The sequence below is a fragment of the Rattus norvegicus genome, chromosome 10 (genome assembly GCF_021556685.1).
Source record: "Rattus norvegicus strain SHRSP/BbbUtx chromosome 10, alternate assembly SHRSP_T2T, whole genome shotgun sequence".
In the NCBI taxonomy this organism is placed as follows: Eukaryota; Metazoa; Chordata; class Mammalia; order Rodentia; family Muridae; genus Rattus; species Rattus norvegicus.
The window spans coordinates 3,127,884-3,151,921 of record NC_141543.1 but is presented as its reverse complement, the minus strand read 5'-3'; positions in this window follow the sequence as shown (position 1 = coordinate 3,151,921).

The following is a 24,038-nucleotide window of genomic DNA, read 5'->3' as shown; positions in this document are numbered from 1 at the left end:
TAAATCTTTAAAAGTAAACATATTACAAGAGCCTGCTACTGGGAACTAACTGAATTCACAAAGAAACAGTGTTTCAGTTCGTTAAAACGTTGCTCTATCTTGAATTACAAGCTTATTACATGGGAATCCTATTGGGAGCCTACTGAATTCACCATGATACTTAGATTCCGTTCCTTAAAATGTTGCTCTATATGAAAAGCACAGTGATACAAGCATGTCCCATGGGGAACTATGTGAATTCGCCTAGATATTTTGATTCAATACGTGAAAATTTTTCTATATCCCGAACAGTCCAATTATTACTACTGCGGCCAATTTGGAACTAACCGAATTCACCATGTTACTAAGATTCGGCTCAGGATAATTTGATAAATCTTTAGAGTACGCATATGACAAGAGCCTGCTACTGGAACCTAACTGAATTCACAGAGAAACAGTGTTTCAGTACGTTAAAACGTTGCTCTATCTTGAATAACAAGCTTATTACATACGAATCCTATTGCGAAACTACTGAATTCACCATGATACTTTGATTCCCTTCCTTAAATTGTTCCTATATTTTGAAAAGCAAACTCAAACAAGCATGTCCCATTGGGAACTCACTGAATTCGCCTAGAAATTTTGAAACCATTCATGAAAATTTTTCTATATCCCGAACAGTCCACATATTACTACTGTGGCATATTGGGACCTAACCGAATTCACCAAGTTACTGAGATTCGGCTTACCAAATTTTGATAAATCTTTAAAAGTACACATATTACAAGAGCCTGCTACTGGGAACTAACTGAATTCACAAAGAAACAGTGTTTCAGTTCGTTAATACGTTGCTCTATCGTGAATAACAAGCTTATAACATGCGAATCCTATTGGGAATCTACTGAATTCACCATGATACTTAGATTCCGATCTTTAAAATGTTGCTAAATATTGAAAAGAACATTCATACAAGCATTTCCCATTGGGAACTCACTGAATTCGCCTAGAAATTTTGATTCCATTCGTGAAAATTTTTCTATATCCCGAACAGGCCTCTTATTACTACTGCGGCCCATGGGGAACTAACCGAATTCACAATTTATTCAGATTCGGCTCAACAAATTTTGATAAATCGTTAAAAGTACACATATTACAATAGCAGGCTACTGGGAACTAATTGAATTCACAAAGAAACAGTGGTTCAGTTCGTTAAAACGTTGCTCTATCTTGAATAACAAGCTTACTACATGCGAATCCTATTGGGAACATACTGAATTCACCATGAAACTTAGATTCCTTTCATTAAAATTTTGATCTATATTGAAAAACACACTCATACAAGCATGTCCTTTTGGGAACTATCTGAATTCGCCTAGAAATTTTGATTCCATTCGTGAAATTTTTTCTATATCCTGAGTAGTCCACTTATTAGTACTGCGGCCTATTGGGAACTCACCGAATGCACCATGTTACTCAGATTCGGCTTACCAAATTTTGATAAATCTTTGAAAGTACACATATTACAAGAGCCTGCTACTGGGAACTAACTGAATTCACAGAGAAACAGTGTTTCAGTTCGTTAAAACGTTGCTCTGTCTTGAATAACAAGCTTATTACATGCGAATCCTTTTGGGAACATACTGAATTCACCATGATACTTAGATTCCTTTCTTTCAAATGTTGATCTATATTGAAAAACACACTCATACAAGCATGTCCCATTTGGAACTCACTGAATTCGCCTGGAAATCTTGATTACATTCATGAAAATTTTTTTATATCCCGAGAAGTCCACTTATTAGTACTGCGGCCTATTGGGAACTAACCGAATTCACAAAGTTACTGAGATTCGGATCTCCAAATTTTTATAAATCTTTAGAGTACGCATGTTACAAGAGCGTGCTATTGGGAACTAACTGAATTCACAGAGAAACAGTGTTTCAGTATGTTAAAACGTTGCTCTATCTTGAATAACAAGCTTATTACATGCGAATCCTATTGGAAACCTACTGAATTCACCATGATACTTAGATTCCGTTCCTTAAAATGTTGCTCTACATTGAAAAGCACACTCATACGTTCATGTCCCATTGGGAACTCACTGAATTCGCCTAGAAATTTTGATTCCATTCGTGAAAATTTTTCTATATCCCGAACAGTCCACATATTACTACTGGGGCATATTGGGACCTAACCGAATTCACCAAGTTACTGAGATTCGGCTTACCAAATTTTGATAAATCTTTAAAAGTACACATATTACTAGAGCCTGCTACTGGGAACTAACTGAATTCACAAAGAAACAGTGTTTCAGTTCGTTAAAACGTTGCTCTATCTTGAATAACAAGCTTATAACATGCGAATCCTATTGGGAACCTACTGAATTCACCATGATACTTAGAATCCGATCCTTAAAATGTTGCTAAATATTGAAAAGCACACTCATACAAGCATTTCCCATTGGGAACCCACTGAATTCGCCTAGAAATTTTGATTCCATTCGTGAAATTTTTTCTATATCCCGAACAGGCCTCTTATTACTACTGCGGATTTATGGGAAGTAACCGATTTCACCATGTTACTCAGATTCGGCTCACTAAATTCTGATAAATCTTTAATGTACACATATTACAGGAGCCTGCTACTGGGAACTAACTGAATTCACAAAGAAACAGTGTTTCAGTTCGTTAAAACGTTGCTATATCTTGAATAACAAGCTTATTGCATGTGAATCCTATTGGGAACTTACTGAATTCACCATTATACTTAGATTCCGTTCCTTAAAATGATGCTCTTTATTGAAAAGCACACTCATACAAGCATGTCCCATTGGGAACTCACTAAATTCACCTAGAAATTTGGATTCCATTCGTGAAAATTTTTCTATATCCCGAACAGTCCACTTATTACTACTGCGGCCTATTTGGAATTAACCGAATTCACGATGTTATTCAGATTCGCCTCAAGAAATTTTGATAAATCTATAAAAGTACACATATTACAAGAGCCTGCTACTGGGAACTAACTGAATTCACAAAGAAACAGTGTTTCAGTTCGTTAAAACGTTACTCTATCATGAATAACAAGCTTATACATGGGAATCCTATTGGGAGCCTACAAAATTCACCATGATACTTAGATACCGTTCCTTAAAATGTTGCTCTATATTGAAAAGCACACTCAAACAAGCATATCCCATTGAGAACTATCTGAATTAGCATAGAAATTTTGATTCCAATCGTGAAATTTTTTTATACCCGAACAGTCCACTTATTAGTACTACGGCATATTGGGAACTAACCGAATGCACCATGTTACTCAGATTCAGCTCACCAAATTTTGATAAATCTTTAAATTACACATATTACAAGAGCCTGCTACTGGGAACTAACTGAATTCACAAAGAAACAGTGTTTCAGTTTGAGAAAACGTTGCTCTATCTTGAATAACAAGCTTATAACATGCGAATCCTATTGGGAAACTACTGAATTCACAATGATATTTAGATTCCATTCCTTAAAATGTTGCTCTATATTGAAAAGCAAACTCATACATGCATGTCCCATTGGGAATTCACTGAATTTTCCTAGAAATTTTGTTTCCATTCGTAAATATTTTCGATATCCCGAACAGTCCTCTTATTACTACTGCGGCCCATTGGGAACTAACCGAATTCACAATTTATTCAGATTCGGCTCAACAAATTTTGATAAATCGTTAAAAGTACACATATTACAAGAGCAGGCTACTGGGAACTAACTGAATTCACAAAGAAACAGTGGATCAGTTCGTTAAAACGTTGCTCTATCTTGAATAACAAGCGTATTGCATGCGAATCCTATTGGGAACTTACTGAATTCACCATGATACTTAGATACTGTTCCTTAAAATGATGCTCTTTATTGAAAAGCACACTCATACAAGCATGTCCCATTGGGAACTCACTAAATTCGCCTAGAAATTTTGATTCCATTCGTGAAAATTTTTCTATATCCCAAACAGTTCACTTATTACTACTGCGGCCTATTTGGAACTAAACGAATTCACGATGTTACTCAGATTCGGTTCACCAAATTTTAATAAATCTTTAAAAGTACACATATTACAAGAGTCTGCTACTGGTAAATAACTCAATTCACAAAGAAACAGTGTTTCAGTTCGTTAAAACGTTGCTCTATCTTGAATAACGAGGTTATTACTTGCGAATCCTATTGGGAATCTACTGAATTCACCATGATACTTAGATTCCGTTCCTTAAAATGTTGCTATATATTGAAAAACACACTCATACAAGCATGTCCCATTGGGAACTCACTGAATTCGCCTAGAAATTTTGATTCCATTCGTGAAAATTTTTCTATATCCCGAACAGTCCACTTATTACTACTGCCCCCTATTGGAACTAACCGATTTAACCAAGTTACTGAGATTGGGCTAACCAAATTTTGATAAATCTTTAAAAGTGCACATATTACAAGAGCCTGGTACTGGGAACTAACTGCATTCACAAAGAAACAGTGTTTCAGTTCGTTAAAACTTTGCTCTATCTTGAATAACAAGCATATTACATGCGAATCCTATTGGGAACCAACTGAATTCACCATGATACTTAGATTCCGTTCCTAAAATGTTGCTATATATTGAAAAGCACACTCATAGAAGAATGTTCCATTGGGAACTCACTGAATTCGCCTAGAAATTTTGATTCCATTCGTGAAAATTTTTCGATATCCCGAACAATCCACTTATTACTACTGCGGTCTATTGGGAACTAACAGAATTCACCAAGTTACTGAGATTTGGCTCACCAAATTTTGATAATCTTTAAAAGTACACGTATCACAACAGCCTGCTACTGGGAACTCACTGAATTCACAAAGAAACGGTGTTTCAGTTCGTTAAAACGTTCCTCTATCTTGAACAACAAGCTTATTACATGCGAAAAATATTGGGAAACTACTGAATTCACCATGATACTTAGATTATGTTTCTTAAAATAATGCTATATATTGAAAAGCACACTCATACAAGCATGTCCCATGGGAACTCACTGAATTCGCCTAGAAATTTTGATTCCATTCTTAAAAATTTTCTATATCCCGAACAGTCCACATATTCCTACTGCGGCCCTTTGGGAACTAACCAGATTCACCAAGTTTCTGATATTCGACTCAACAAGTTTTGATAAATCTTTAAAAGTACACGTATTACAAGACCCTACTACTGGGAACTAACTGAATTCACAAAGAAACAGTGTTTCAGTTCGTTAAAACGTTGCTCTATCTTGAATAACAAGCTTATTACATGCGAATCCTATTGGGAACCAACTGAATTCACCATGATACTTAGATTCCGTTCCTAAAATGTTGCTATATATTGAAAAGCACACTCATACAAGAATGTTCCATTGGGAACTCACTGAATTCGCCTAGAAATTTTGATTCCATTCGTGAAAATTTTTCGATATCCCGAATAGTCCACTTATTACTACTGCGGTCTATTGGCAACTAACAGAATTCACCATGTTACTGAGATTCGGCTCACCAAATTTGGATAATCTTTAAAAGTACACATATCACAAGAGCCTACTACTGGGAACTAACTGAATTCACAAAGAAACAGTGTTTCAGTTCGTTAAATCGTTGCTCTATCTTGAATAACAAGCTTATTACATGCGAATCCTATTGGGAACCTAGTGAATTCACCATGATACTTAGATAACTTTCCTTAAAATGTTGCTATATATTGAAAAGTAGACTCATACAGGCATGTCCCGTTGGGAACTCACTGAATTCGCCTCGAAATTTTGATTCCATTCGTGAAAATTTTTCGATATCCCGAACAGTACACTTATTACTACTGCGGTCTATTGGGAACTAACAGAATTCACCAAGTTCCTGAGATTCGGCTCACCAAATTTTGATAATCTTTAAAAGTACACGTATCACAACAGCCTGCTACTGGGAACTCACTGAATTCACAAAGAAACGGTGTTTCAGTTCGTTAAAACGTTCCTCTAGCTTGAACAACAAGCTTATTACATGCGAATCCTATTGGGAACCTACTGAATTCACCATGATACTTAGATTACGTTTCTTAAAATATTGCTATATATTGAAACGCACACTCATACAAGCATGTCCCATTGGGAACTCACTGAATTCGCCTAGAAATTTTGATTCCATTCTTAAAAATTTTCTATATCCCGCACAGTCCACTTATTACTACTGCGGCCCTTTGGGAACTAACCAAATTCACCAAGTTTCTGAGATTCGACTCAACAAGTTTTGATAAATCTTTAAAAGTACACATATTACAAGACCCTACTACTGGGAACTAACTGAATTCACAAAGAAACAGTGTTTCAGTTCGTTAAATCGTTGCTCTATCTTGAAGAACAAGCTTATTACATGCGAATCCTATTGGGAACAACTGAATTCACCATGATACTTAGATTCCGTTCCTTTAAATGTTGCAATATATTGAAAAGCACACTCATACAAGCATGTCCCATTGGGAACTCACTTAATTCGCCTAGAAATTTTGATTCCATTCGTGAAAATTTTTCTATATCCCGAATAGTCCATTTATTACTACTGCCCCCTATTGGAACTAAACGATTTCACCAAGTTACTGAGATTCGGCTAACCAAACTTTGATAAATCTTTAAAAGTGCATATATTACCAGAACCTGGTACTGGGAACTAACTGCATTCACAAAGCAACAGTGTTTCAGTTCGTTAAAACGTTGCTCTATCTTGAATAACAAGCATATTACATGCGAATCCTATTGGGAACCTACTGAATTCACCATGATACTTAGATTCCATTCCTAAAATGTTGCTGAATTCACCATGATACTTAGATTCTGTTCCTTCAAATGTTGCTATATACGGAAAAGCACAATCATACAAGCATGTCCCATTGGGAACTCACTGAATTCGCCTAGAAATTTTGATTCCATTCGTGCAAATTTTTCTACATCCTGAACAGTCCACTTATTACTACTGCGGCCCATAGATAATTAACCGAATTCACCAAGTTACTGAGATTCGGCTGACCAAATTTTGATAAATCTTTAAAAGTACAAATATTACAAGAGCCTGCCAGTGGAAACTCACTGAATTCACAAAGAAACAGTGTTTCAGTTCGTAAAAACTTTGCTCTATCTTGAATAATAAGCTTATTACATGCGAATCCTATTGAGAACCTATTGAATTCACCATGATACTTAGATTCCATTCCTAAAATTTTGCTATATATTGAAAAGCACACTCATAGAAGCATGTCCCATGGGAACTCACTGAAGTCGCCTACAAATTTTGATTCCATTCGTGAAAATTTTTCTATATCCCGAAGAGTCCACTTATTACTACTGCGGTCTAATGGGAACTAACCGAATTCACCAAGTACCTGAGATTCGGCTCACCAAATTTTGATAAATATTTAAAAGTACACATATTACAAGAGCCGGCTACTGGGAACTAACTGAATTCAAAAAGAAACAGTGTTTCAGTACGTTAAAACGTTGCTCTATCTTGAATAACAAGCTTATTACATGCGAATCCTATTGGGGACCTACTGAATTCACCATGATACTTAGATTCCGTTACCTAAAATGTTGCTATGTATTGAAACGCACACTCATACAAGCATGTCCCATTGGGAACTCACTGAATTCGCCTTGAAATTTTGAATCCATTCGTGAAAATTTTTCTATATCCTGAACAGTCCACATATTACTACTGCGGCCTATTGGGAACTAACCGACTTCACCAAGTTACTCAGATTCGGCTCACCAAATTTTGATAAATCTTTAAAAGTACACATATTACAAGAACCTGCTACTGGGAACTAACTGAATTCACAGAGAAACAGTGTTTCAGTTTGTTAAAACGTTGCTCTATCTTGAATAACAAGCTTATTACATGCGCATCCTATTGGGAACCTAATGAATTCACCATGATACTTTGATTCTGTTCCTTAAAATGTTGCTATATATTGAAAAGCACACTCATACAAGCATGTCCCATTGGGAACTCACTGAATTCGCCTAGAAATATTGATACCATTCGTGAAAATTTTTCTATATCCCGAACAGTACACTTATTACTAGTGCCCCCTATTGGACCTAATCGAATTCACCAAGCTACTGTGATTTGGCTCAGCAAATTTTGATAAATCTTTCAAAGTACACATATTACAAGAGCCGGCGACTGGGATCTAACTGAATTCACATAGAAACAGTGTTTCAGTTCGTTAAAACGTTGCTCTATCTTGAATAACAAGCTTATTACATGCGAATCCTATTGGGTACCTACTGAATTCACCATGATACTTAGATTCCGTTCCTTAAAATGTTGTTCTATATTGAAAAGCACACTCATACAAGCTTGTCCCATTGGCAACTCACTGAATTCGCCTAGATATTTTGATTCCATTCGTGAATATTTTTCTATAACCCGAACAGTACACTTATTACTACTGCGGCCTATTGGGAACTAACCGAAGTAACCAAGTTACTGAGATTCGGCTCACCAAATTTTGATAAATCTTTAAAAGAACACATATTACAAGAACAGGCTACTGGGAACTAACTGAATTCACAAAGAAACAGGTTTTAGTTCGTTAAACGTTGCTCTATCTTGAATAACAAGCTTATTGCATGCGAATCCTATTGGGAACCAACTGAATTCACCATGATACTTATATTCCGTTCTTAAAATATTGCTATATATTGAAAAGCACACTCATACAAGTATGTCCCATTGGGAACTCACTGAATTCGCCTAGATATTTTGATTACATTCGTGAAAATTTTTCTATATCCCGAACAGTCCACTTATTACTAATGCGGCCTATTGGGAACTAACAAAATTCACCAAGTTCCTGAGATTCGGCTGACCAAATTTTCATAAATATTTAAAAGTACACATATTACAAGAGCCGGATACTGGGAACTAAATGACGTCACAAAGAAACAGTAATTCAGTTCGATAAAACGTTGCTCTATCTTGAATAACAAGCTTATTACATGCGAATTCTATTGGGTACCTACTGAATTCACCATGATACTTAGATCGTTCCTTAAAATGTTGCTCGACATTGAAAAGCAAACTCATACAAGCATGTCCCATTGGGAACTCACTGAATTCGACTAGAAAATTAGATTCCATTCGTGAAAATTTTTCTATATCCCGAACAGTCCACTTATTACTACTGCGGATTATAGGGAACTAACCGAATTCACAAATTTACTCAGATTCGGCTCACCAAATTTTGATAAATCTTTAAAAGAACACATATTACAAGAACAGGCTACTGGGAACTAACTGAATTCACAAAGATACAGTGTTTCAGTTCGTTAAAACGTTGCTCTATCTTGAATAACAAGCTTATTACATGCGAATCCTATAGGGAATCTACTGAATTCACCATGATACTTAGATTCTGTTCCTTCAGATGTTGCTATATACGAAAAAGCACACTCATACAAGTTTATCCCATTGGGAACTCACTGAATTCGCCTAGAAATTTTGATTCCATTCGTGAAAATTTTTCTATATCCTGAACAATCCACTTATTACTACTGCGGGCTATAGGGAACTCACCGAATTCACCAAGTTACTGAGATTCGGATGAACAAATTTTGATAAATCTTTAAAAGTACAAATATTACAAGAGCCTGCTACTGGGAACTAACTGAATTCACAAAGAAACAGTGTTTCAGTTCATTAAAACGTTGATCTATCTTGAATAACAAGCTTATGACATGCGAATCCTATAGGGTACCTACTGAATTCACCATGATACTGAGATTCCGTTCCTTAAAATGTTGCTATATATTGCAAAGCACACTCATACAAGCATGTCCCATTGGGAACTCACTGAATTCTACTAGAAAATTAGATTCCATTCGTGAAAATTTTTCTATATCCCGAACAGTCCACTTATTACTACTGCGGATTATAGGGAAGTAACCGAATTCACCAATTTACTCAGATTTGGCTCACCAAATTTTGATAAATCTTTAAAAGTACACATATTACAAGAGCCTGTTACTGGGAACTAACTGAATTCACAAAGAAACAGTGTTTCAGTTCGTTAAAACGTTGCTCTATCTTGAATAACAAGCTTATTACATGCGAATCCTTTTGGGAACCTACTGAATTCACCATGATACTTAGTTTCTGTTCCATAAAATGTTGCTATATATTGAAAAGCACACTCATACAAGAATGTCCCATTGGGAACTCCCTGAATTCGCGTTGAAATTTTGATTCCATTCGTGAAAATTTTCCTATATCCCCAACAGTCCTCTAATTACTACTGCGGCCTATTGGGAACTAACCGAATTCACCAAGTTATTCAGATTAGGCTCAGGAAATTTTAATTAATCTTTAAAAGTACACATATCACAGAGGCTGCTACTGGGAACTAACGGAATTCACAAAGAAACAGTGTTTCAGTTCGTTAAAACCTTGTTCTATATTGAATGGCCAGCTTATTACATGCGAATCCTACTGGGAAGCTAATGAATTCACCATGATACTCAGATTCCGTTCCTTAAAATGTTGATATATATTGAAAAGCACACTCATACAAGCATGTCCCATTGAGAACTCACTGAATTCGCCTGGAAATTTTGATTCCATTCGTGAAAATTTTTCTATATCCCAAAAAGTCCACTAATTACTACTGCGGCCTATTGGGAACTAACCGAATTCACCAAGTTACTGAGATTCTGCTCAGGAAATTTTGATAAATCTTTAAAAGTACCCAGAATTACAAGAGCCTGCTACTGGGAACTGACTGAATTCACAAAGAAACAGTGTTTCAGTTCGTTAAAACGGTGCTCTATTTTGAATAACAAGCTTATTACATGCGAATCCTAGTGGGGACCTACTGAATTCACCGTGATACTTAGATTCCGTTCCTTAAAATGTTGCTATATATTGAAACTGACACTCATACAATCATGTCCCATGGGAACTCACTGAATTCCCCTAGAAATTTTGATTCCATTCGTGAAAATTTTTCTATATCCCGAACAGTCCCCGTATTACTACTGCGGCCTATTGGGAACTAACCGAATTCCCCAAGTTCCTGAGATTAGGCTCACCAAATTTTGATAATTCTTTAAAAGTACACATATTAGAAGAGCCTGCTACTGGGAACTAAATGAATTCACAAAGATACAGTGTTTCAGTATGTTAATACGTTGCTCTATCTTGAATAACAAGCTTATTACATGCGAATCCTATTGGCAACCTACTGAATTCACCATGATACTTAGATTCCGTTCCTTAAATGCTGCTTTATATTGAAAAGCACACTCAAACAAACAAGTCCCATTGGGAACTCACTGAAATCACCTAGAATATTTGACTCCATTCGTGAAAATTTTTCTATATCCGGAACAGTCCACTTATTTCTTCTGTGGTCTATTGGGAACTAACCGAATTCAACAAGTTACTGAGATTCGGCTCACCAAATTTTGATAAATATTTAAAAGTACACATATTAGAAGAGCCTGCTACTGGGAACTAACTGAATTCACAAAGAAACAGGGTTTCAGTTCGTTAAAACGTTGCTCTATCTTGAATAACAAGCTTATTACATGCGAATCCTATTGGGAACCTACTGAATTCACCATGATACTTAGATTCCGTTCCTTAAAATGTTGCTATATATTGAAAAGCACACTCATACAAGCATGTCCCATTGGGAACTCACTGAATTTGCCTAGAAATTTTGATTCCATTAGTGAAAATTTTTCTATATCCCGAACAGTCCACTTATTACTACTGCGGCCCATTGGGAACTAACCGAATTCACAATGTTACTCAGATTCGGATCTCCAAATTTTGATAAATCTTTAAAAGTACAGATATTACAAGAGCCTGCTACTAGGATCTAATTGAATTCACAAAGAAACAGTGTTTCAGTTCGTTAAAACGTTGCTCTATCTTGAATAACAAGCGTATTACATGGGAATCCTATTGGGAACCTAGTGAATTCACAATGATACTTAGATTCCGTTCCTTAAAATGTTGCTATATACCGAAAAGCACACTCATACAAGCATGTCCCATTGGGAACTCACTGAATTGGCGTAGAAATTTTGATTCCATTCGTGCAAATTTTTCTATGTCCCGAACAGTCCACTTATTACTACTGCAGCCTATTGGGAACTAACCGAATTTACCAAGTTACTGAGATTCGGCTCACTAAATTTTCATAAATCTTTAAATGTACACATATACAAGAGCCTGTTACCGGGAACTAACTGAATTCACAAAGAATCAGTGTTTCATTTCGTTAAATGGTTGCACTATCTTGAATAACAAGCTTATTACATGCGAATGCTATTGGGAACCTAGTGAATTCACCATGATACTTAGATTTCATTCCTTAAAATGTTGCTATATATTGAAAAGCACACTCATACAAGCATGTCCCATTGGGAACTCACTGAATTCGCCTAGAAATTTTGATTCCATTGGTGAAAATTTTTCTCTATCCCGAACAGTCCACTTATTACTACTGCGGCCTATTGGAACTAACCGAATTCACCAAGTTACTGAGATCGGCTCACCAAATTTTGATAAATCTTTAAAAGTACACATATTACAAGAGCCTGCTACTGGGAACTAAGTGAATTCACAAAGAAACAGTGTTTCAGTTCCTTAAAACGTTGCTCATTCTTGAATAACCAAATTATTACATGCAAATCCTATTGGGAACCTACTGAATTCACCATGATACTTAGATTCAGTTCCTTATAGTGTTGCTATATATTGAAAAGCACACTCATACAAGCATGTCAAATTGGGAATTCACTGAGTTGCCTAGAAATTTTGATTCCATTCGTGAAAATTTTTCTATATCCTGAACAGTCCACTTATTACTACTGCGGCCTATTGGGAACTAACCGTATTCACAAATTTACTGAGATTCGACTCACCAAATTTTGATAAATCTTTAAAAGTACACGTAATACAAGAGCCTGCTACTGGGAACTAAGTGAATTCACAAAGAAACAGTGTTTCAGTTCGTTATATCGTTGCTCTATCTTGAATAACAAGCTTATTACATCCAAATCCTATTGGGAACCTACTGAATTCACAATGATACTTATATTCAATTCCTTAAATGTTGCTATATATTGAAATGCACACTCATACAAGAATGTCCCATGGGAACTCACTGAATTCGCCTTGAAATTTTGATTCCATTCGTGAAAATTTTTCTATATCCCGAAAACTCCACTTATTACTACTGCGGCCTATTGGGAACTAACAGAATTCACCAAGTTCCTGAGATTCGGCTCACCAAATTTTGATAAATATTTAAAAGTACACATATTACAAGAGCCGGCTACTGGGAACTAACTGAATTCACAAAGAAACAGTGTTTCAGAACGTTACAACGTGCTCTATCTTGAATAACAAGCTTATTACATGCGAATCTTATTTGGGACGTACTGAATTCACCATGATATTTAGATCCTGTTCATTAAATGTTGCTATATATTGAAAAGCACACTATACAAGCATGTCCCATTGGGAAATCACTGAATTCGCCTAGAAATTTTAATTCCATTCGTGAAAATTTTTCTATGTCCCGAACAGTCCACTTATTACTACTGCGGCCCTTTGGGAACTAACCGAATTCCCCATGTTACTCAGATTCGGCTCACCAAGTTTTGATAAATCTGTAAAAGTACACTTATCATAAGAGCCTGCTACTGGAACTACCTGAATTCACAAAGAAACAGTGTTTCAGTTCCTTAAAACGTTGCTCTATCTTGAATAACAAGCTTATTACATGGAATCCTATTGGGAACCTACGGAATTCACCATGATACTTAGATTCCGTTCCTTAAAATGTTTCTCTATATTGAAAAGCAAACTCATACAAGCATGTCCCATTGGGAACTCACTGAATTCGCCTAGAAATTCTGATACCATTCGTGAAAATTTTCCTATATCACGAACAGTCCGCTTATTACTACTGCGGACTATCGGGAACTAAAGGAATTTACCGATTTACTCAGATACGGCTCTGGAAATTTTGATATATCTTTAAATGTACACACATTACAAGAGTCTGCTACTGGTAACTAACTCAATTCACAAAAAACAGTGTTTCAGTTCCTTAAAACGTTGCTCCATCTTGAATAACAAACTTATTACATGCGAATCCTATTGGGAACCTACTGAATTCACCTTGATACTTAGATTCCGTTCCTTAAAATGTTGCTCTATATTGAAAAGCACACACATACAAGAATGTCCCATTGGGAACTCACTGAATTCGCGTTGAAATTTTGATTCCATTCGTGAAAATTGTCCTATATCCCCAACAGTCCTCTAATTACTACTGCGGCCTATTGGGAACTAAGCGAATTCAACAAGTTATTCTGATTAGGCTCAGGAAATTTTGATTAATCTTTAAAAGTACACATATCACAGAGGCTGCTACTGGGAACTAACGGAATTCACAAAGAAACAGTGTTTCAGTTCGTTAGAACCTTGTTCTATATTGAATGACCAGCTTATTACTTGCGAATCCTACTGGGAACCTACTGAATTCACCTTGATACTTAGATTCCGTTCCTTAAAATGTTGCTCTATATTGAAAAGCACACACATACAAGAATATCCCATTGGGAAATCACTGAATGCGTGTAGAAATTTATTCCATTCGTGAAAATTTTCCTATATCCCGAACAGTCCACTTATTACTCTAGCGGCCTATTGCGAACTAACAGAATTCACCATGTTCCTCAGCTCCAGTTCACCAAATTTTGATAAATCTTTAAAAGTACACATATTACATGCGCAGGCTACTGGGAATTAACTGAATTCACAAAGAAACAGTGTTTCAATTCGTTAAAACGTTGCTCTATCTTGAATAACAAGCTTATTACATGCGAATCCTATTGGGAACCTACTGAATTCACCATGATACTTAGATTCCGTTCATTAAATGTTTCTATATATTGAAAAGCACACTCATACAAGCATGTCCCATTGGGACTCACTGAATTCGCCTAGAAATTTTGATTACATTCGTGAAAATTTTTCTATATCCTGAATAGTCCACTTATTACTACTGCGGCCTATTGGGAACTACCCGACTTCAACTAGTTTCTCAGATTCGGCTCACCATTTTGATAAATCTTGAAAAGGACACATATTACAAGAACCTGCTACTTGGAACTAAATGAGTTCACAAAGAAACAGTGTTTCAGTTTGTTAAAACGTTGCTCTCTCTTGAATAACAAGGTTATTACATGTGAATCCTATTGAGAACCTACTGAATTCACCATGATACTTAATTTCTGTTCCATAAAATGTTGCTATATATTGAAAAGCACACTCACACAAGAATGTCCCATTGGGAACTCACTGAATTCGCGTTGAAATTTTGATTCCATTCGTGAAAATTTTCCTATATCCCCAACAGTCCTCTAATTACTACTGCGGCCTATTGGGAACTAACCGAATTCACCAAGTTATTCAGATTAGGCTCAGGAAATTTTAATTAATCTTTAAAAGTACACATATCACAGAGGCTGCTACTGGGAACTAACGGAATTCACAAAGAAACAGTGTTTCATTTCGTTAAAACCTTGTTCTATATTGAATGACCAGCTTATTACATGCTAATACTACTGTGAACCTACTGAATTCACCATGATACGCAGATTCCGTTCCTTAAAATGTTGATATATATTGAAAGCACACTCATACAAGCATGTCCCATTGGGAACTCACTGAATTCGCCTAGAAATTTTGATTCCATTCGTGAAAATTTTTCTATATACCGAACAGTCCACTAATTACTACTGCGGCCTATTGGGAACTAACCGAATTCACCAAGTTAATGAGATTCTGCTCAGGAAATTTTGATAAATCTTTAAAAGTACACATATTACAATAGCCTGCTACTGGGAACTGACTGAATTCACAAAGAAACAGTGTTTCAGTTCGTAAAAACGATGCTCTATTTTGAATAACAAGCTTATTAAATGCGAATCCTAGTGGGGACCTACTCTATTCACCGTGATACTTAGATTCCGTTCATTAAAATGTTGCTAAATATTGAAATGCACACTCATACTATCATATCCCATGGAAACTCACTGAATTCCCCTAGAAATTTTGATTCCATTCGTGCAAATTTTTCTATATCCCGAATAGTCCACTTATTCCTACTGCGGCCAATTGGGAACTAATTGAATTCACCAAGTTACTGAGATTCAGCTCACCAAATTTTGATATATTTTAAAAGTACACATATTACAAGAGCCTTCTACAGGGAACTAACTGAGTTCACAAAGAAACAGTGTTTAAGTTCGTTAATACGATGCTCTATCTTGAATAACAAGCTTATTACATGCGAGTCCTATTGGGTACCTACTGAATTCACCGTGATACTTAGATTCCGTTCCTTAAAATGTTGCTAAATATTGAAATGCACACTCATACAAGCATGTCCTATGGGAACTCACTGAATTCGCCTAGAAATTTTGATTCCATTCGTGAAAATTTTTCTATATCCCGAACAGTCCACTTATTACTACTGCGGCCTATTGGGAACTAACCGAATTCACCAAGTTACTGAGATACGGCTCAGGAAATTTTGATAAATCTTTAAAGTACACATATTACACGAGCCTGCCACTGGGAACGAACTGAATTCACAAAGAAACAGTGTTTCAGTTCGTTAAAACGTTGTTCTATCTTGACTAACAAGCTTATTACATGCGAATCCTATTGGGAACCTACTTAATTCACCATGATACTTAGATTCCGTTCCTTAAAATGTTGCTATATATTGAATAGTACACTCATACAAGCATGTCCCATTGGGAAGAGCCTGAATTCGACAAGAAATTTTGATTCCATTCTTGAAAAATTCTGTCTCCCAAACAGTCCACTTATTACTACTGCGGCCTATTGGGAACTAATCGAATTCACCAAGTTACTGAGATTCGGCTCATCAAATTTTCATAAATCTTTAAAAATACACATATTACAAGAGCCTGCTACTGGGAACTAACGGAATTCACAAAGAAACAGTGTTTCAGTTCGTTAAAACGTTGCTCAATCTTGAATAACAAGCTTAATACGTGCGAATACTATTGGGAACCTAATGAATTCACCATGCTACTTAGATTCAGTTCCTTAAAATTTTTATATTTTATATATACAAATGTTATATATTTGTATATATATTATATATATATATATATATATATATATATATATATATATATACTAATTCCGTGGTTTGTCTACTCATTCCTTTAGTGACATCCTCTGCAGAGCACTGCTCTCATTTCAATAAACTCCACCTTTTTTATCTTGTACAAATCTTGTCTTAGTGTTATACAGCTGAAAGGTCATCAGCTTTCAAAGGTCATGGCTTTCTCTTTTAGATTTAGAGCCTTATAGTTGGTCTGAGTTAACTTCTGTGATGGTTATAACAAGATTTTTATCTCGGTTCCTCTTTTTGTACATGGATGTCCAGTTGTTGCACCACCATTAGCTAAAATCACGGTCTTCCCTCTATCCCACTTCTTATGTGTCTGTCAGTCATTGGCTAATTAATACGGATTCAAATATATATTATATATCTATATTTATTTTATATATACAAATGTTATATATTGAAAAGCACACTCATACAAGCTTATCCCAATGGGAACTCACTGAATTCGCCTAGAAATTAAGATTCCATTCGTGACAAATTTTCTATATCCCGAAGAGTCCACTTATTACTAATGCGGCCTATTGGGAACTAATCGAATTCACCAATTTACTCAGATTCAGCTCAGGAAATTTTGATAAATCTTTAAAAGTACACATATTCCAAGAGCTTGCTACTGGGAACTAACTGAATTCACAAAGAAACAGTGTTTCAGTTCGTGAGAACGTTGCTCTATCTTGAATAACAAGCTTATTACATGCAAATCCTATTGGGAACGTACTTAATTCAACATGATACTTAGATTCCGTTCCTTAAAATGTTGCTCTATATTGAAAAGCAAACTCATACAAGCATGTCCCATTGGGAACTCACTGAATTCGCCTAGATATTTTGATTCCATTCGTGAAATTTTTTCTATATCCCGAACAGTCCACTTATTACAACTGCGGCCTATTGGGAACTAACCGAATTCACCATGTTACTCACATTCGGCTCACCAAATTTTGATAAATCTTTAAAAGTACACTATTACAAGGGCAGGCTACTGGGAACTAACTGAATTCACAAAGAAACAGTGTTTCAGTTCGTTAAAACGTTGCTCTATCTTGAATAACAAGCCTATTACATGCGAATCCTATTGGGGACCTACTGAATTCACCATGATACTTAGATTTCGTTCCTTTATATGTTGCTCTATATTGAAAAGCAAATTCATACAAGCATGACCCATTGGTAACTCACTGATTTCGCCAAGAAATTTTATTCCATTCGTGAAAATTTTTCTATATCCCGAAGAGTCCTCTTATTGCTACTGCGGCCTATTGGGAAGTAACCGAATTCACCATGTTACTCAGATTCGGCTCACCAAATTTTGATAAATCTTTAAAAGTACACATATTAAAAGAGCCTGCCACTGGGAACTAACTGAATTCACAAAGAAACAGTGTTTCAGGTCGTTAAAACGTTGCACTATCTTGAATAACAAGCTTATTACATGCGAATCCCATTGGGAACCTACTGAATTCACCATGATACTTAGATTCCGTTCCTTAAAATGTTGCTCTATATTGAAAAGCAAACTCATATAAGCATGTCCCATTTGAACTCACTGAATTCGCCTAGAAATTTTGATTCCATTCGTGAAAATTTTTCTATATCCCGAACAGTCCACTTATTACTACTGCGGCCTATTGGGAACTAACTGAATTCACCATGTTACTCAGATTCGGCTCACCAAATTTTGATAAATCTTTAAAAGTACACATATTACAAGAGCAGGCTACTGGGAACTAACTGAATTCACAAAGACACAGCATTTCAGTTCGTTAAAACGTTGCTCTATCTTGAATAGCATGCTTATTACTTGCGAATCCAATTGGGAACCTACGGAATTCACCATGATACTTTGATTCCGTTACTTACAGTGTTTCTCTATATTGAAAAGCAAACTCATACAAGCATGTCCCATTGGGAACTCACTGAATTCGCCTAGAAATTCTGATTCCATTCGTGAAAATTTTCCTATATCACGAACAGTCCACTTATTACTACTGCGGCCTATTGGGAACTAAAGGAATTTACCGATTTACTCAGATACGGCTCTGGAAATTTTGATAAATCTTTAAAAGTACACATATTACAGGAGTCTGCTACTGGTAACTAACTCAATTCACAAAGCAACAGTGTTTCAGTTCCTTAAAACGTTGTTCAATCTTGAATAACAAGCTTATTACATGCGAATCCTATTGGGAACCTACTGAATTCACCTTGATACTTAGATTCCGTTCCTTAAAATGTTGCTCTATATTGAAAAACAAACTCATACAAGCATATCCCATTGGGAAATCACTGAATTGGCATAGAAATTTTGATTCCATTCGTGAAAATTTTTCTATATCCCGAATAGTCCACTTATTACTACTGCGGCCTATCTGGAACTAAACGAATTTACCCATTTACTCAGACACGGCTCAGGAAATTTTGATAAACCTTTAAAAGTACACATATTACAAGAGTGTGCTACTGGTAACTAACTCAATTCACAAAGAAACAATGTTTCAGTTCGTTAAAACGTTGCTCTATCTTGAATAGCAAGCTTATTACATGCGAATCCTATTGCGAACCTACTGAATTCACCATGATACTTAGATTCCGTTCCTAAAAATGTTTATATTTTATATATACAAATGTTATATATTTGTATACATATTTTATATTATATACAAATTCCGTGGTTTGTCTACTCATTACTTTAGTGACATCCTCTGCAGAGCACAGCTCTCCTTTCAATAAACTCCAGCGTAATAATTCTTGTACAAATCTTGCCTTAGTGTTATACAGCTGAAAGGTCATCAGCTATCGAAGGTCATGGCTTTCTATTTTTGCTTCTTAGAGCCTTATAGTTGTTCTGAGTTAACTTCTGTGATGGTTATAACATAATCTGTAGCTCGGTTTCTCTATTTGTACATGGATGTCCAGTTGTTGCAGCACCATTAGCTAAAATCATGGTCTTCACTCTATCCCACTGCATATGCCTCTGTCAGTCATTGGCTAATTAATATGGATACCGATATATATATTATATATCTATATATATTTTTTATATATATATACAAATGTTATATATTGAAAAGCACACTCATACAAGTTTGTCTCAATGGGAACTCACTGAATTCGCCTAGAAAATTTGATTCCATTCGTGACAAATTATCTATATCCCGAGGAGTCCACTTATTACTACTGCAGCCTATTGGGAACTAACCGAATTCAACAAGTTACTCAGATTCGGCCCAGGAAATTTTGATAAATCTTTACAAGTACACATATTGCAAGAGCGTGCTACTGGGAACTAAGGGAACTCACAAAGAAACAGTGTTTCAGTTCGTTAAAACCTTGCTCTATGTTGAATAACAAGGTTATTATATGCAAATCCTATTGGGAAACTACTGAATTCACCATGATACTTAGATTCCGTTCTTTAAAATTTTGCTCTATATTGAAAGCAAACTCATATAAGCATGTCCCATTGGGAACACACTGAATTCGCCTAGATATTTTTGATTCCATTCGTGAAATTTTTTCAATATCCCGAACAGTCCACTTATTACAACTGCGTCCTATTGGGAACTAACCGAATACACCATGTTACTCACATTCGTCTCACCAAATTTTGATAAATCTTTAAAAGTACACTATTACAAGGGCAGGCTACTGGGAACTAACTGAATTCACAAAGAAACAGTGTTTCAGTTCGTTAAAACTTTGCTCTATCTTGAATAACAAGCCTATTACATGCGAATCCTATTGGGGCCCTACTGAATTCACCATGACACTTAGATTCCGTTCCTTTAAATGTTGCTCTATATTGAAAAGCAAACTCATACAAGCATGTCCCATTGGGAACTCACTGAATTTGCCTAGAAATTTTGATTCCATTCGTGAAAAGTTTTCTATATCCCGAACAGTCCACTTATTACTACTGCGGCCTATTGGGAACTAACCGAAATCACCATGTTACTCAGATTCGGCTCACCAAATTTTGATAAATCTTTAAAAGTACACATACTAAAAGAGCCTGCCACAGAGAACTAACTGAATTCACAAAGCAAAAGTGTTTCAGTTCGTTAAAACGTTGCTCTATCTTGAATAACAAGTTTATTATATGCGAATCCCATTGCGAACATACTGAATTCACAATGATATTTAGATTCCGTTTCGTAAAATGTTGCTCTATATTGAAAAGAAAACTCATACAAGCATGTGCCATTGGGAAATCACTGAATTCGCCTAGAAATTTTAATTCCATTTGTGAAAATATTTCTGTATCCTGAACAGTCCACTTATTACTACTGCGGCCCTTTGGGAACTAACCGAATTCACCATGTTACTCAGATTCGGCTAACCAAGTTTTGATAAATCTGTAAAAGTACACATATTATAAGAGCCTGCTACTGGGAACTAACTGAATTCACAAAGAAACAGTGTTTCAGTTCGTTAAAACGTTGCACTATCTTGAATAACAAGCTTATTACATGCGAATCCCATTGGGAACCTACTGAATTCACCATGATACTTAGATTCCGTTCCTTAAAATGTTCCTCTATATTGAAAAGCAACCTCATATAAGCATGTCCTGTTGGGAACTCACTGAATTTGCCTAGAAATTTTGATTCCATTCGTGAAAATTTTTCTATATCCCGAACAGTCCACTTATTACTACTGCGGCCTATTGGGAACTAACTGAATTCACCATGTTACTCAGATTCGGCTCACCAAATATTGATAAATCTTTAAAAGTACACATATTACAAGAGCAGGCTACTGGGAACTAACTGAATTCACAAAGAAACAGTATTTCAGTTCGTTAAAACGTTGCTCTATCTTGAATAGCAAGCTTATTACATGCGAATCCTATTGGGAACCTACGGAATTCACCATGATACTTAGATTCCGTTCCTTAAAATGTTTCTCTATATTGAAAAGCAAACTCATACAAGCATGTCCCATTGGGAACTCACTGAATTCACCTAGAAATTCTGATTACATTCGTGAAAATTTTCCTATATCACGAACAGTCCAGTTATTACTACTGCGGCCTATTGGGAACTATAGGAATTTACTTATTTACTCAGATACGGCTCTGGAAATTTTGATAAATCTTTAAAAGTACACATATACAAGAGTCTGCTACTGGTAACTAACTCAAATCACAAAGAAACAGTGTTTCAGTTCCTTAAAACGTTGCTCTATCTTGAATAACAAGCTTATTACATGCGAATCCTACTGGGAACCTACTGAATTCACCTTGATACTTAGATTCCGTTCCTTAAAGTGTTGCTCTATATTGAAAAACAAACTCATACAAGCATATCCCATTGGGAACTCACTGAATTCGCCTAGAAATTTTGAATCCATTCGTGCAAATTTTTCTATATACCGAACAGTCCACTTATTACTACTGCGGCCTATTGAGAACTAACCGAATTCACCATGTTCCTCAGCTCCGGTTCACCAAATTTTGATAAATCTTTAAAAGTACACATATTACATGAGCAGGCTACTGGGAATTAACTGAATTCACAAGGAAACAGTGTTTCAGTTCGTTAAAATGTTGCTCTGTCTTGAATAACAAGCTTATTACATGCGAATCCTTTTGGGAAGCCACTGAATTCACCATGATACTTAGATTCTGTTCCTTAAAATGTTGCTCTATATTGAAAAACAAACTCATACAAGCATATCCCATTGGGAAATCACTGAATTCGCGTAGAAATTTTGATTCCATTCTTGAACATTTTTCTATATCCCGAACAGTCCACTTATTACTACAGCGGCCTATTGGGAACTAACCGAATTCACCATGTTCCTCAGCTTCGGTTCACCAAATTTTGATAAATCTTTAAAAGTACACATATTATAAGAGCAGGCTACTGGGAACTAACTGAATTTAAAAAGAAATTTAAAAGAAACAGTGTTTCAGTTTGTTAAAACGTTGCTCTATCTTGAATAACAAGCTTATTACATGCGAATCCTATTGGGAACCTACTGAATTCACCATGATACTTAGATTCCGTTCCTTAAAATGTTGCTCTATATAGAAAAGCAAAGTCATACAGCATGTCCCATTGGGAACTCACTGATATTCGCCTAGAAATTTTGATTCCATTCGTGAAAATTTTCCTATATCCCGAACAGTCCACTTATTACTACTGCGGCCTATTGGAACTAAACGAATTTACCCCTTTACTCAGATACGGCTCAGGAAATTTTGATAAACCTTTAAAAGTACACATATTACAAGAGTGTGCTACTGCTAACTAACTCAATTCACAAAGAAACAGTGTTTCAGGTCGTTAAAACGTTGCTCTATCTTGAATAGCAAGCTTATTACATGCGAATCCTATTGGGAACCTACTGAATTCACCATGATACTTAGATTCCGTTCCTTAAAATGTTGCTATATATTGAAAAGCACACTCATACAAGCATGTCCCATTGGGAACTCACTGAATTCGCCTAGAAATTTTAATTCCATTCATGAAAATTTTTCTATATCCCGAACAGTCCACTTATTACTACTGCGGCCTAATGGTAACTAACCGAATTCACCAAGTACTCAGATTAGGCTCAGGAAATTTTGATAAATCTTTAAGAGTACACATATTACAATAGCCTGCTACTGGGAACTAAAAGAATTCACAAAGAAACAGTGTTTCAGTTTGTTAAAACCTTGCTCTATATTGAATGACCAGCTTATTACATGCGAATCCTACTTGCAACCTACTGAATTCACGATGATACTCTCATTCTGTTCCTTAAAAATGCTATATATTGAA